Raw genomic sequence first — 14,443 nt, 5'->3', positions numbered from 1 at the left:
AACGTGTTCCCTAAGCCTTTGGTGTAGGAGTTGTTTAGTAGATGTCTCCTTTGAGGGTGTATAGTCCACAGTCACTTATTCTCTGCACTTTTATCAGTGTCATTCTCTGTAGTAGCTCTGCCCACTGAAAAAGGAAGCTTCCTTGATATGGGGTGGGAGCTGCACCAACTATATGGGTACAATGATAAGTATTGAAAAAGCAATTTTTGTCTTATGTAGTAAAACTGATACATTTTGTTTCCATATCACTGTGTGTCTAAAAGTCCTCCCCACTATGTAGTTCAGTAGATGATACACACATATTTCTAAATACCACTGATTTTTTTATTTACTATATTCAGATATATCAACTTTATTTCCACATGACAATTGGTAGGGATAATTTGTTTCTCCTTGTATGTTTTTGGAAATACTGCCTATAATCAATGCTATAATTGCCATGTGCTACTGACGTTGCTCTTCTAATACCACTCACTGTTTTCTTTTCAATTTTTTCAGCTTTGTGAAAAGCTACTTTAATCCTTTACATGTTTGCTGTAGAACTGAGATATTTATTCCAGTGAAATGTGTAGTTTAATCTGTCTTTTGGCTCATAACTTTGCTGGGCTTAGTGGCATTGAGCTGTAATCCAAGATACCTGAGTTCAAGGCCTGCCTGAGCAATTTAGTGGCACTCTGTCTAAAAATAAAAGTAAAATAAAGGATGACAATAATAGCTTTCTGATAGGTCATGCAGGAGGCCCTAAGTTTATCTCTTAGTGATGCAAACAAAGAAGTGTCTAGAAAAACCCAGGAGTGCTCATGATAATTTTATTTTAAATAGCTTGTTTTACATGTCAATCCCAGTTTCCTCTCCCTACCCCTCCTCCCGCACCCCCCTGGCTATCCACCCCCCCAGCTTCCTACCCTATTGCCAATTCCTTCCACATAGGGGATATCTAGAGTCTGTCATTTCACTCAGGGTTAGGTCCAGGCACTCCCCTAAGAGTCCAGGCTGAGAGAGCATCCCTCTTTGTGTTATGGACACATGATGTCTGTTTGTATTCCAGGGATACACACTAGTCTACTGCTCAGGGCCCCATAGGTTGCCCAGGCCTCCTTACTGACACTCACATTCGGGGGGTCTGGATCAGTCCCATGATGGCCTGTCAGCTGTCTGTCTGGGGTCCAAGAGCTCTCCCCCTGTTCAGATCAGCTGTCTCTGCTGGTTTTCCCAGCCCATTCTTTGCCAATTTGATCATCGCTCCTCTCTCTCTGTCACTGGGTTCCTTGGGTTCAGTTCAGTGTTTAACTGTGGGTGTTTGCCTCTGCTTCCATCAGTCACTGGATGAACGCTCCAGGATGGTTATAGACATCAAGTTCATTATCAGGAATGGGCATTCGAGGTGGTCTCTTCACTATTGCTTAGCTTGCCAATTGGTGTCATCCCTTTAGATCACTAGAGGTCACACTGGTGCCTGATTTGTCTTCTAATCTATTACTCCCTCTTCCCCCTATTCTACCCCCACTCAACCTTCCTGTTCCCCCATGACCTACTCTTTCTTCCTTTTCTCCCCCTCTCTCCTTCCCAGCTCCCACTCCCCCCCCACCCCTTGCTGTGTTTCAAGATAATTTTAGATTAGTTCAACAACAAAACTTTAAAAAAATATTCACTATACGCAAGCCTGTGCTAATACTGTGAATACATAAATGAAACAGATACTATTGTATAGTAGTCCTTGGTTTAGAGAAAAACTGTGTTAATCAGATAAAGGCAGACAGTATTTAGATAGACAATTTCACTTTTTCTTTTCTGATTAATTGTTATTACTTGTATTTCTGATTTATTGGCCCTAACCATATTTTTTTATTTTTTCTTAATTTTTTAATAAATCTGGGGAAGATTAGTTATTATGTGATACTGGTTCGATTGACTCAGGCATGTGAAATGTGGTGACTTTTTTATATCTTCATAGTTTGTTTATGTTTCTAATTAATTAAGTGATAATAGTTGTCTTCTTTTCAGTTCTGTAAATGTTTATTGAGTCCTTGTTAGGCACTATTTAAAGAACTTCAGAGAAGATAAAAATGAATACATTAGACAAGCTTATCTACTGAAGAAATTCACAATTGATAAAAATAGCAATATAAAAATAATAGTTAATGAGCAGCCAGCTTGCTGTGTGCTAGTCATGATATTTAAAGAAGTTAATGTTTGTCATCATTCAATCTGGCAGCAGCCAGGATACTCCTAGGTATATGTTTTTTACTCTTTCACTTAATCACCTGTGCTTCTTTCTGTTGTCACCTTTTGTAAGAAACTTCTCTTTCCAGCCTATGAAAGTAGCAATTCATATAGATCTCAGCATTGATGCCTTGTGTTGTTCTACTTCACTGTCATAAATCTAATAATTTGCTTGCTTGTTTATTTTTCCTTTGTTTGAAAAAATAGTATTGGTAAACTCTGTACTATAGAAGTATGGGGTTGCTGAAGGTGAAAGTTTAAATTAGTATGTAATGTGTAACCTTTTCAAGTACTAGATATCTTCTCTGTATTATCGATATAGACATGAGTGGTTGGTTCCTAGGTTGGTCAGCTTGTTCATTCTTTTATCTAATAAATGCATTGATCATCTAGACCTCAGCAGACACTATTCATAGTAGTGAGGGCAGTGTGAAGAAAACAAGGGGCCTTCTCTGTTGCACTCCACTCTAATGAGCGAGAGAAACAGTAAAGAAAACTCACTTTTATAATGTATTGTGCAATGGCCAAATTAATTTTCTCTAATGTCTTTCTCTGGACCACTTTATAATCTAATTTCCCCTTCTTATTTTGTCCCTGACCATTCTCTTTTCTGTTATCAATGGTTTTGGTCTTGTCCCTAACGCTCTTCTCCATTGGCTCCCTATGGCTTGTTGTTACTGCAGAGTAATTGTGGTATTGTTCATTTTCTTTCAGTGTAATGGCACTGTCTTTTTTCCTTTTTTGGATTCCGTTTGTCTGTCAGCACAGCCTGAACTTAGGTATCTTTTATTTTGCTGGTGTGGTTTATTTCTTCCTTCTTTGTTTCTGTTTGCAAGAGCATTGCATGTACATATTAAAGATCCAGCCAATTAAAATCCTCAGACTTTTTAAAAGGGGTCTTTCATTGTAGATACACTGGCTTATAGGATTAGCTTATGTTTATGTATTGCTTTTCTATTAGCAAGACTGCTTTTGAGACTTTAAATGACTGAATCTCAGTGGAGATTATTAGTAAATATGACATCAAGGTCATCATAGAGATTTCCTAGGAAATTTAGAGAGATCACTTTCCAAGGACATAAAATATTAAGATCAAATTTTAATGGGAGAATTGCTTGTGGCTAAATCTCCTTATAGTGAAATATACAAAATTGTTTTCAAAAGCCCCTCAACATCCTGTTTGCTCCAGTCTCAGCTTTGATTCTATAGTCTCCAAATGCATGTGGTTAGAAAGGAGTCAAAAAGAGTCATCTCTGGGTGCTTGGGAGATGGCTCAGCAGGCATGAAAGCATAAACCCAGTTCAAATCTCTAGCACCCCCATAAAAAGCCAGGTATAGCCATTTACTACTGTAATTCTCAGCATTGTTCAGGCTGAATACTGGGAATTAAAGGAGATTTCTGGCCATCCATTTACCTAGATCTAAATTCAATGATATACTCTGTCTCAAGGGAATAATAGATAAGAAAGTGATAGCACAGGATCCTGATGTTTTCTGGTCTCGTTTCACATGTGTGTATATGCCATTTATATACATTACAGACAAACAATTTTCATATAGATAATAAATAGAATCAGTTTTTTAGAAGAAACAACTCTACCATTTGTGTGTATCCATTACTACCCCATATCTTGGTCAGCCTTGCTGCGAAGCTCCATGGAATGTTACTTTTGCTGTCTTCTATCTTTCCATCCTATTTACTATTCTTTCCTTTTTATTGTCTGTCCTTATGCAAACATCTTAACCTTATTTACCATTTTAATAGAAACTGTACTTTACCTTTATATACTAGATAACTTGCTCTCACTTACTAATTTGTTATACATTGAAGATCTTCCCGAAGTGTTTCAGTATTAATATACAGGGCAGGAAGGATTGTTCAGTTACTAAGGTGCTTGCTATATATGTGCAGGGACTTAAGTGTGTTCCATAGCATAACATAACTGTATAAAGTCAGATGTGGCATATTCTTGTAATCCCAGTACTAGGGAAACAGAGACAAGAAAATGAGGGTCACTGGGGCCTTGCTGGCCAAACATGAATATTAAAACCTAGAAATCATTGTTAATATCATTTAAGATACCTATTGATACTCCGCCCTTTCAAAAATGTACACATAATTCTTTGCATTGAATGTGACATATTTTGCTGAGTCTGTTCTGCATGTTAGCAGTACTTATAGTGATTAACTTGAATTTTTTCTTAATACTAGAGATATTAGCATTCAAGAAGTCAACGACATTCGTTTCAAAGCTAATCATGAAGACATTACTGTAAATGCAAATGGTTTCTTGAATGATTACTAATTTTAAGTATTTATTTTTTATAGATAAATGAATGGAGTGTTTGAAGTGCCCTTTGAGACTCTGAAGGCTGAAGGTAATGTCCAGTGATGTTTTCCCATAGGTTTTATCTTCATAAGCATGCTTTATTATTTTCAAGGCCTTGGATTTACTACTTTAACTCTTTCTTGATTGCCCTTTACCAATTAATGTCAACCTCAAAATAATTTAAAATTATAAGTATCACAGAAAAGCATCTTCCATCTCACAGTATTTAATCCTAATTGGTTGATGTTATACTTCTTTCTACAAAGAAATATGTTATGCTTTCCATTTTTCTTAGTTTGAATTCTTATTTTAAACCTTGCCATTTCTTTAAGTAGGCATATTGACTCAAAAGCAGAAAGAAAGAATGTATTCATGCCCAGGAATAGCTTTACATCGTACTGTAGGAGGGATAAAAGTGCTTTCATTGGGACATCCAAACTGTTTAGATGATATTTAATAGCTTCAGATACAGAAGTCCAGATTGTAGGAAGGAAGCTTACAATAGACTTGTGTTGCTGCATTGTATATAAAGAGCTCATAGGGCTTGTTGAGAGAGGCTTCTTAAACATGAGGGGGCTGTAATTACTTTGCATCTTACATGCATGGTTAGACCTTCCAGTGAGAATAACATGTTAGGGCAATTTATTATAGAAGAGTAAATCACAAATTACATTGGAGGGGGTTGGGGTGGTGTGATCCAACCATCAGTTTGTGAATACATACACTTAAGCATGTGTGATAGCTTGTTTTTAATTTCTTTACACCAGTGCACACCTCAAACGTTGTATTTAGCAGTGGGATATGCAAATTGTTCCAAATGCAGCAGCAGTACTTTAACCTGAATGTCAAAACTGTCAGACAGCTTTAAATCAAATCTTTATAACACTTTACAAAACCATCCAGCCCCAAGATTGAGGCACCAAACTCTGAAAAAACTTGATTCCTGTACTTCAAAGAAGCCTCTGTATGTCAACAGAGTAATGTCAAAGTTCTAATTCACCTGCTTTCTAATTTTAACCTTTTAAGGATTTTATTTTATTTGGCTTAATTATGATATTTTCTACAAATTAATGATAAATGCCTTGATTAATAAAACCAAATGTCAGGGAAAATGACAACTTGATGAAAAATTAATACTAGGCAATATTTTAAGATACAGAGGTACTAAAGATGTATTCTTGAACCTCATATTTCATCATCTCATTCTTGAAAGTGGGTAACCAGAATTCTCTTTGTAAGTTTCCATGACCACATGTATCTATGCATTTAACGATATTTCAGCCATCTTTATTATTAGGACAAATAGATATGTATTCCTAATTTTTCTCTTGTACTGCTGTTTCATTCATTTTATTTTAAGGTTCAGAGTAGTGCATATTGTGGGGTAGTGATAGAAATGAGGCTAGCACACTGAGAATTTAGTTTGTGTTATGTGTCTGTGTATGTTTCACTCTTTCTGTGTTTGTGTGTCTCAGACCATCTCATGATACAAAATTTATCACTTTTGACATTTGTTGTAATCGTCATTTTGTGAAATTAATCACCAATTCAGTTGGACTCCAGGATCCACCTGTCTCTGCCCATCTAGCACTTGGGCTATAGTGCATGCTTCCATGCCATCTTTTTTGTGGGTGCTGGGATCTGTACTCTGTTACTTATGATTGCACAGCAAATATTTTACCAGCTCAGCCATCTCTCTGGACTGTTGGGATTTGTGTTTTAACAGCTTTTTTCTTAAGTTTTTCATGGAATGTCATAAATGTAAATGGCTGCTTAAAAACCTAGAAAGATAAATATGATTATTCTTTTCTTGGTGATGGTTATAGCCTTGAAAAAATAAAAATGTGTCATGTAATTTTTGAAAGTTTTTGCTTTTAGTTAATCATTTTTTCATACTGATATATACAGTGTACTTAATATGTTGCCACCACCTTTCAAGCCTCCTTACCTTCTCTTTTCCTCCCTCTCCCATTTGTCTCCTAACTCCCCTCTGCAACTTTACTTTCATTGTGTTATATGTACACACTTGCTTTTGTTTCCCTATGAACCATGTGTGAAATAAGACATATAGCATTTCTCTTTCTGAAACAGTCTTCTTTCACTTACAATAATTATCTCCATTTTCATTCATGTTCCTTCAAACATCAAAATTTTGTACTGTTTCCATGTATTTTTCTGTTTTCATAAATGTATGATTTCATTTTGAACAATATTAAATAAATTATAGAAATGGCATTATGTAGCATTAATGTCTGTGCTGTAACTTTATAGTCATATTTCACAGATAAAGCTTCCCATCAGACAAAGGAGGGCACAGTGACCTCTTCTGTGTTTTGTTTTGTTTGATTGGGACACAAAGAACCACATAATACATTGTAAGTGAAGTGGGCCTGCTTCAGCCATCTGCTCATGTAGTGACATTCTGGTCATACCTATCAATAGAAATCTTTGCCAGCTAAAGTTAGAATCTCTTCTGTGGGAAACAGAATGGGATTTTTTGTTGTTGTTGTTGTTGATGTTTTAGGTCTCTTGTTCTACATAGTAGGGGAAGTAGAGGTAAACTCTAGTTAATACACAGTGTATGCCGTTCCCAAGTGAAAACATTCTTCAGCCTAGGTTTCTGGGAATATTTGGAGTTTGAAGTGGGTTTTGTTGAGTCTTCCATTAGTTGCCTCCAGGTTTTATTATTTTTTTGTAGTGCTTGGCTCCAGGCATCCAGTCTGTACTGGCAAATCCTTTTGATTGGTAGAGGCCACCAACATTGCTGCCCATGGTGCTTACATACCTGTCGTGTCTAATAGCTCTGTCAGCTAGTTAATCACTTCTTTGCAACTCTTGGAAACATCTGAGGAGGTTTTTAGTTTGTTTGTTTGTTCTGTTGTTTGTTTTGTTCTATTGTAGCACAAGTCTCTTATTATGTCTCATCTGTGTACCTGTATTTATCTGTAAGTAAAATCATTCCTATTTCACATATCAGTGACTAACATATACCCTAATTCTTTGACAGATCTTAAATTGCATACTGACCAGTGTGTTGTGTCCTCTTACTTATTCTGTTTATCCTTACAACAATTTGTTTCTGCATATCAACCAAGTATTGGTTTTGCATTAGTTATTCATTAATAACAGGATTTGATAAGGAACTGAAATACTTCACAGTGTGTAAGCTATGTTTTTCATTGAGATTCTAGCTTTTTGTAGTATAAGTAATGGTTGTTTTCCCCAAAATGTCTATGGATGAATGAGCAAAACTGAAATCCAAAATAACTTCTGAAAGTCATTGCTAGGTGTCCCATCTTTGAACCTAGAAATAAGGATGACTTATTGAGCCTACACAGATTCAGGGAGCTGGATTATGATGCTTTGCTTGAATTAACACACAAAACAGCTCATTTTCTGTGAACAACCTGGATCTTATGTTAAATATAATGGTTAGTTTCTCATCTACTTAAAAATATACTATAAATAAATTATAATGGACCAAAATTGTATAAAGTTCTAGTTTTGAAACTATTTAACTTAATGTTGTTTTTCTAAATGTCTTTTTAGCATCTCTTAGAAGGGCATTATTTAATTTATGTCTATATTGTATTGTATTCTGTAAAATCAAATTATTTAGTACTTTTGTATATAAATATTAATATGAAGTTGTGTTCTACATAAATACTAGTTAGAATAATCATGGGCCAGCCACCTTATTTGTCTCTTTTGGAAACCTGTGTTTATTAACTGAATGCAACATTACTGTTAAATACACTTTTATCTTAGCCTTTCCTTTTTGGCTTCTGAGAAGATAGTCTCACTATGTACCATGCTAGCTTTTAATTTATAGTGGTTGTCCTGCCTCTATTTCCAGAGTCATGTTCCATTCCTGAGCCTTGAGTCATACTGTTAAGTAAGGAAAAGAAAAATATCAAGAATAAATGTAGACCCCGCCCCAGTTCTGCTATCATCCTCTCTCCTTAACTACCTATCATCCTTCCAAATGCTCTGGTTTCTTTTTTGATTTGTTTAGTGTTGACAAGGTGTTTTCCATTCCTCTAATGAAGTGGGAAATAAATTAGCATGCATTCTGGGGTATTTAGATTACTTACTGTAGTAATGCTCAACATGTCTTTGTAATACTCTTCAACTCCTACCCACAACTAATTAGTGACTTTCAGATGAGAAGATGTTAGTTGTGCAGTAGCTCTATATTTACTAGTGATCAAAGGAGTGTTACTAATGTGCTTGTCAGTATTAGAAAAAGAGTTAAGTAAATAAAGGGCCAGATGGTTGCGCCCAGAACCTATCAAGAGCCAGTATGTGTGGGCTGGTCCAGCAGAATGACAGAAATGTTTCCCAGGCCAAGTGGAATTAGAGTTAAGGTTTTGCTACTATCAGGAAGAATGTGCTTCAGATGTGGTTTTAATGGTATCATGATTCATATCTGCAGATCTCATTGGCACTAGTTACCATGAGAGCCGCATACTTCTTGCTTCAGTTTCAAGCACATTCACAGGTCTCAGCAAAGCATCTTGCCATGAGTCCTACTGGCATATAAAGTAAAATTTAAATTAGAAACAAGCTTGTTTTACATGTCAATTCCAGTTCCCCCTCCCTCCCCTCCTTCCCTGCCCCCAAACAACCCCCTATCCCATCCCCTTTCTGCTCCCTAGGGAGGGTGAGTCCTTCCATGGGGGATCTTCAAAGTCTGTCTTATCATTTGGAGCAGGGCCTAGGCCCTCCCCTGTGTGTCTAGGCTGAGAGAATATCCCTATATGTGGAATGGGCTCCCAAAGTCCATTCATATACTAGGGATAAATACTGATACACTGCCAGAGACCCCATAGATTGCCCAGGCCTCCTAAGTGACACCCACGTTCAGGGGGTCTGGGTCGGTCCTATGCTGGGTTTCCAGCTATCAGTCTGGTGTCCATGAGCTCCCCCTTGTTCAGGTCAGCTGTTTCTGTGGGTTTCTCCAGCCTGGTCTTGACCCCTTTCCCATCACTCCTCCCTCTCTGCAGCTGGATTACAGGGGTTCGGCTTCAGCTCAGTTTTTAGCTGTGGGTGCCCTGAAAGCTTTTTTGTAGGTTCAGACAATACTGATTTTTTTTCTTACAAAAGTCTTTCTATCTTTTTCTTTTTTTAACCCTTTCCTTTCTAACTGGATCTCTTGATGCCTCTGCTTTTACTGTTAAATGCTGGGTAATTATGCCCAGAATAAAAAAGGATTTGTATAGTTATGTGGTTTATATTTTGTGACTCAAGATATAAGGTACCTGGTAATATAGTACTTGCCTGGTAATACAGTACTTGCCACTTGCTACATGAAGAACTAGTGAACATTTGCTTAATGTTCTCTGTGCTGAGGATTCAGAATGATTAGGAGATAGGCAGCACAGAGCCTTGTTCTGTGTGTGTTACCTCTCTCTTCCTGAGCCTATGCATTGTACATAATGCCCTTTCCTTCTCAGGCATTCATTCTTTTGCCTTTTCATCATATCAACTTTATCTTATACTTTTGAAAACCTCCAAAGTTTCTGAATTGCTAGGAGATCTGTGACTTGTTGAGCCTCTAAGATAAATTAGAATGTGTATTTTGAGGCATCTTCTTAGAATCATACCAACATGCTTGAGGAGATTAGGTAACTTCAGCCCCTTCCTTCCTTCCCTCCAACTCTTCTTTCATTCTCTTAACATTTGTTGAATGTTAGCACCAGGCCAGACATTTTATAGGTATTAAACAAACTATTGAGCAAAAGAGCTGTATAATTATTACACCTAAGATTATCTTCTAAACAGGAAATATACTAAGACATAAACAGAAATTACAAATAAGATATTTAAATTATTCATTGTGTTCATTTCTGAAATCTGCCATGGTTCTAGGAAGTTAATGTCCAGTAGAGGCATTTTCTCCAGTAGCCTGCATTTTAAAGAGTGGATTACATCTGACTTTAAATTATAGAACAGCCATATTTCTTTTCACATGGTCTAACAATGTGGGTGGTTTTTGGTACGAACATAGATATGAAGCAGTATTTTACTCCAGGATGAATTCTAAGAAAAAAAATTTTCAAAACTACTTATTCTGTTTTAGACAAGCTCCATGTGTGTTTTCAAACATTACAGCTTGCCAAGCAATTTCTACTTAATTTTTAATTACAGAAAATTATTTCCTTAAGATAATTTTTCTTGGTATCATATTATTTATCTTTGAGTCAGACTTAGTAATGGTGAAGAAAGGGCAGGTAATGGAAGTGTTTATATTTTTCTCTTATTGGTCATGTGCACACAACGCTTTTGTCTTCTGATGGGTATTGTTCATTGTGCATCATACTGGATTTGTACACCACTTGACCTTGCAGCCTGTTTTGTCATCGAAGTCATACCAAGGCATTATGCTGGACTTCAGCCTTGTTCAGTAAAAAGAGTCCATTTCCTTCATCAGCTGTCCACTTGGACATACATTCTTTATAATCTTAAAATATTTTTATACATCTAGTGTTTATTAGATGGATTTGTCAAATTACTCATAGATAATCAGTTTCTTAAAGTTATAATTTTAAGCTGTGACCTTTCAAACTGTGAATTATAAGGTTTGACCCGTTGGTTAACATTTGACATAACAGTCATTAATTATAGTTTTTAAAGGACATTTTATTTCAGTTATAATTTGTGTTATGAAAACAGGTTAAGTGTTTTTCCCTTTAACTTTCAGGAAAACTGCTCAAATAGAAATGTGTGTGCATCTACAGATACAACTATATAGTGTATATATTCTATTATGGTGAGTCATTGAACTACACATGAATAGTATATTGAAATACATTTGTCCTTTTTGTACTGACGCATTGCAGCATATACCTGTGGATGTTTTTATGTTATAAACCATGAGTTAACACTAAGATCACATTTATTTTATATAATCCTACTATGATTAACTGTGATTATCAGGATAAAAAACCTTACCAATGAAATATAGGTGTGTCCTTTTACTTTCCCTTAAACAGAGGAACATAATTTAGGTATCTAAAAATGGCTGTTTTCTAATGAACATTTGAATGTTCTAAAGACCATCTTGAAGTAGTGTGGTATAGGCAAATGTAAACCGTTTAAGTTTATCCATAGTTGAGATACTGAGGTGGAAAGGACATGGCAGAAAGGTAAGTGTAGGTGAACTCAGATTTCTGAACACTGATAGTATCCATATTTTAAATGGAGGAACTTAACATTTTTAATTGGATAAAAACAGATGATCATATAACTAAAATAATAACATGGTTTTCTATTACTAGTTCATTAATACTATTTAGGTTATGTGTTTTTAAATATGTCTCTTTTAGTACTAAACTTAGTTTCTAATTTCAAACATTTAAATGTAAGATACTATAAAGAAATGAGTACTTAAATATCTGAATAATCTTTACAAAGGTACGTAAGTACCCATTTGTATTTTAAATGTACCATGAGGTCTTAAGGGAAGTGTCTAGTCTCTTATGTACTAGATAGTGTATACATGAAAGACATTTCCCTCTGTGATTGACTATGCACTCCAAAATGGTTTGTTTCTTAACATTATAGAAATATGTTCATTTAGTTCCTAAAATATGTTACTGTCTTAATTGACTCTAGAGACACAAGCAACTTCTTTCATTAACAGACGGACATGATTTGAGAGTGACTTGTTGACAGCTATGTGGGAACGTTTGTTTATTTATATGTGTGTTTTATACTTCCTATCTGGAAATAGCATTATACTTCGAGTTTAAATTGAGTTTTAGCCTTGGTTCAACTGCTGTTTCTTATTGGGTAAGTTACTTAGTTCTTTGCTTTAGTCTTCTAAAGAGAAAATGAAGAATTAAATCTTGTCCACAGAGTTATGGTTAGGACTGGAGATATTATTAATAAAAATATCAAATTCAATGGCTGACACATGAAATGTTGCTAATAACTATTGATGACTTAATTTGTAACATTTTCACCATTTTTCTATCAGTAAGGCATTTCCTTCAATAATTTCTATGTTCTGATACATTTATTTCATATTTCTGTTTTTACCTCATGAGCTTTCTTTCTTCTATGCCTACATAGGTTCTCATTGTTTCCCTAGGCACATGGAGTTGTCATCTCACCCAGAATGCATTTGCAATTAGAGAAGTATTCTCTAAACAGAAGTCAGGGTACCATAACAAAGGAGTAATTGATGATCCAAAAAGAGGTGAAAATTTTATCATAGGCCACATACTTCTTTTTCTAAAATTATTAAAAACTCAGAACTTATCTACAGAAAGTAGGCTTTTCTGATTGAGTATATAATTTACATTATTTACCTCTTAAACCTAGTGTTTGGTGGATTTGCTTCTGATTTCTTTTCTAAAAGAAAAGTAACAACAACAAAGGCTATAAGATTATCCCACAGAAAAGGAGGATGTAGTTTCAAAACCAAACATTAGATAAGGACTAATATTCAATAAACATAAGGTACTCATTGTGTTTGTTCAATGGACAAAGAAACTTATTTTTTTCTTACAAGAAGATATAAATAATCAAGAGAGAAATGAATGTCAGACATCAATAATAATCATAAATACACAAATTAAAATTACAGTAAGCTAGTATTTCATACCTGTTAATATGTTATTAAAAAGCTGAAGGTATGTGTTACTGACATTTTAAATACAGAAAATTCTTTGCATACTGTTAAAGATATAGATTAGTAAATATGGAAAACATTTTGGAAATCACTCCAGAAGTTACAAATAGAATTGTTTTATCACCCAGCAATGTCACACTTCTAGTATATGTTCAGATCTATGAACATATACTATGCAGAGGAGATACCTGCCTCCAAAGTTTACTCCAGTGTTGTTCACAAAAGCCAAGATACAGAAACAACCTAAATGGTCATCAGTAGATGACACTGGAATACTGATACTCAATTTTAGATGCTGTCTGTCTATCTGTCTGTCTGTCTGTCTGTCTGTCTGTCTATTTGTCTATCTAGAAAGTTAAAGTGATGGGGAGTTAGTGATAAAAGAGCATGCAGGTAGGAAGACTAAGTTAATAGGCTTTGTCACACAAGATTGTGACTCTAGGTGATGTATTGTAAATTTTAGAGTTGTTATAGAGTAGAGTTTAAATCTTTTGGCAAATATGGGAAGTATTTCATGTACTTATATGTGTTTGGACATTGTGTTATACACCATATGCGTTTATTGTGTTCAATTTTAACTTGGTAGTAAATAAGTTGAAATTCAGTAAATTCAAGGCAAAAACATAATCAGGGTGTATTCAGGTAGAATGGTGTATTCAGGTAGAATTTTCAAAAAGCAAATACTTTCTGAAATGAATTGTAAACATTTTGTTTTTTTACCAAATCATCATTTATAAGGTTCCTAATGTACCCAATAGCTTCCTCTTATATAGTTTCGTTGCTGTTATTCATTGAAGTAAATCTTTGTCCCCTGGCACAAAGTATTTAGTTTTTACCTGAATTAGAGGAGTTCTAATACAAGATGTTGGAAGACTTAGCAATTTTAAAATATCTGTTAACAATGGGTACAGTGAAATTCAGTATAGCTTCCAGATTTAAGATACCTTGTCTTTGGTTCTCAAGATACCACTGTAGTTTTTCTTACTTCTCACATTACTTAAAACAATTAATGGGGGATGACATTGAATTTGGTTTCAATCTACTTTTCGTGTTCCTTACTTGCAAACTTCGTTCCTGTTTCCTTATCTTCCCTTCTCTTGGTACACAATCCTTCCTCACAGTTTACAGTTTGTTGTCTTTTAAAGAATCTTTTCTAGCTCCTTTGCTCTTCCCACTTGTTGAGTCTCCATGGCCTTCATATAAACAAAAAACAAAATTCTGTTCCAGATAGAGTAGATCAGTCCTGTGTCTC

General features: G+C 35.2%; 1 protein-coding gene across 8 annotated transcripts in view; it reads left to right on the top strand.

Annotated features, from left to right (window-relative positions):
- Positions 1-14,443, top strand: part of Zbtb20 (zinc finger and BTB domain containing 20) — a 730,935-nt gene that overhangs the window by 103,591 nt on the left and 612,901 nt on the right. For all 8 annotated transcript variants that reach the window (XM_040750810.1, XM_040750809.1, XM_040750808.1 and 5 more), the window contains exon 2: positions 4,553-4,602. The gene's annotated coding sequence lies outside the window, so the exon portion shown is untranslated. The remainder of the gene's footprint in view (positions 1-4,552; positions 4,603-14,443) is intronic.

The sequence above is a fragment of the Mesocricetus auratus genome, unplaced genomic scaffold (genome assembly GCF_017639785.1).
Source record: "Mesocricetus auratus isolate SY011 unplaced genomic scaffold, BCM_Maur_2.0 Super-Scaffold_100008, whole genome shotgun sequence".
Taxonomy (NCBI): Eukaryota; Metazoa; Chordata; class Mammalia; order Rodentia; family Cricetidae; genus Mesocricetus; species Mesocricetus auratus.
This window is presented reverse-complemented; position numbering and strand designations above follow the sequence as displayed.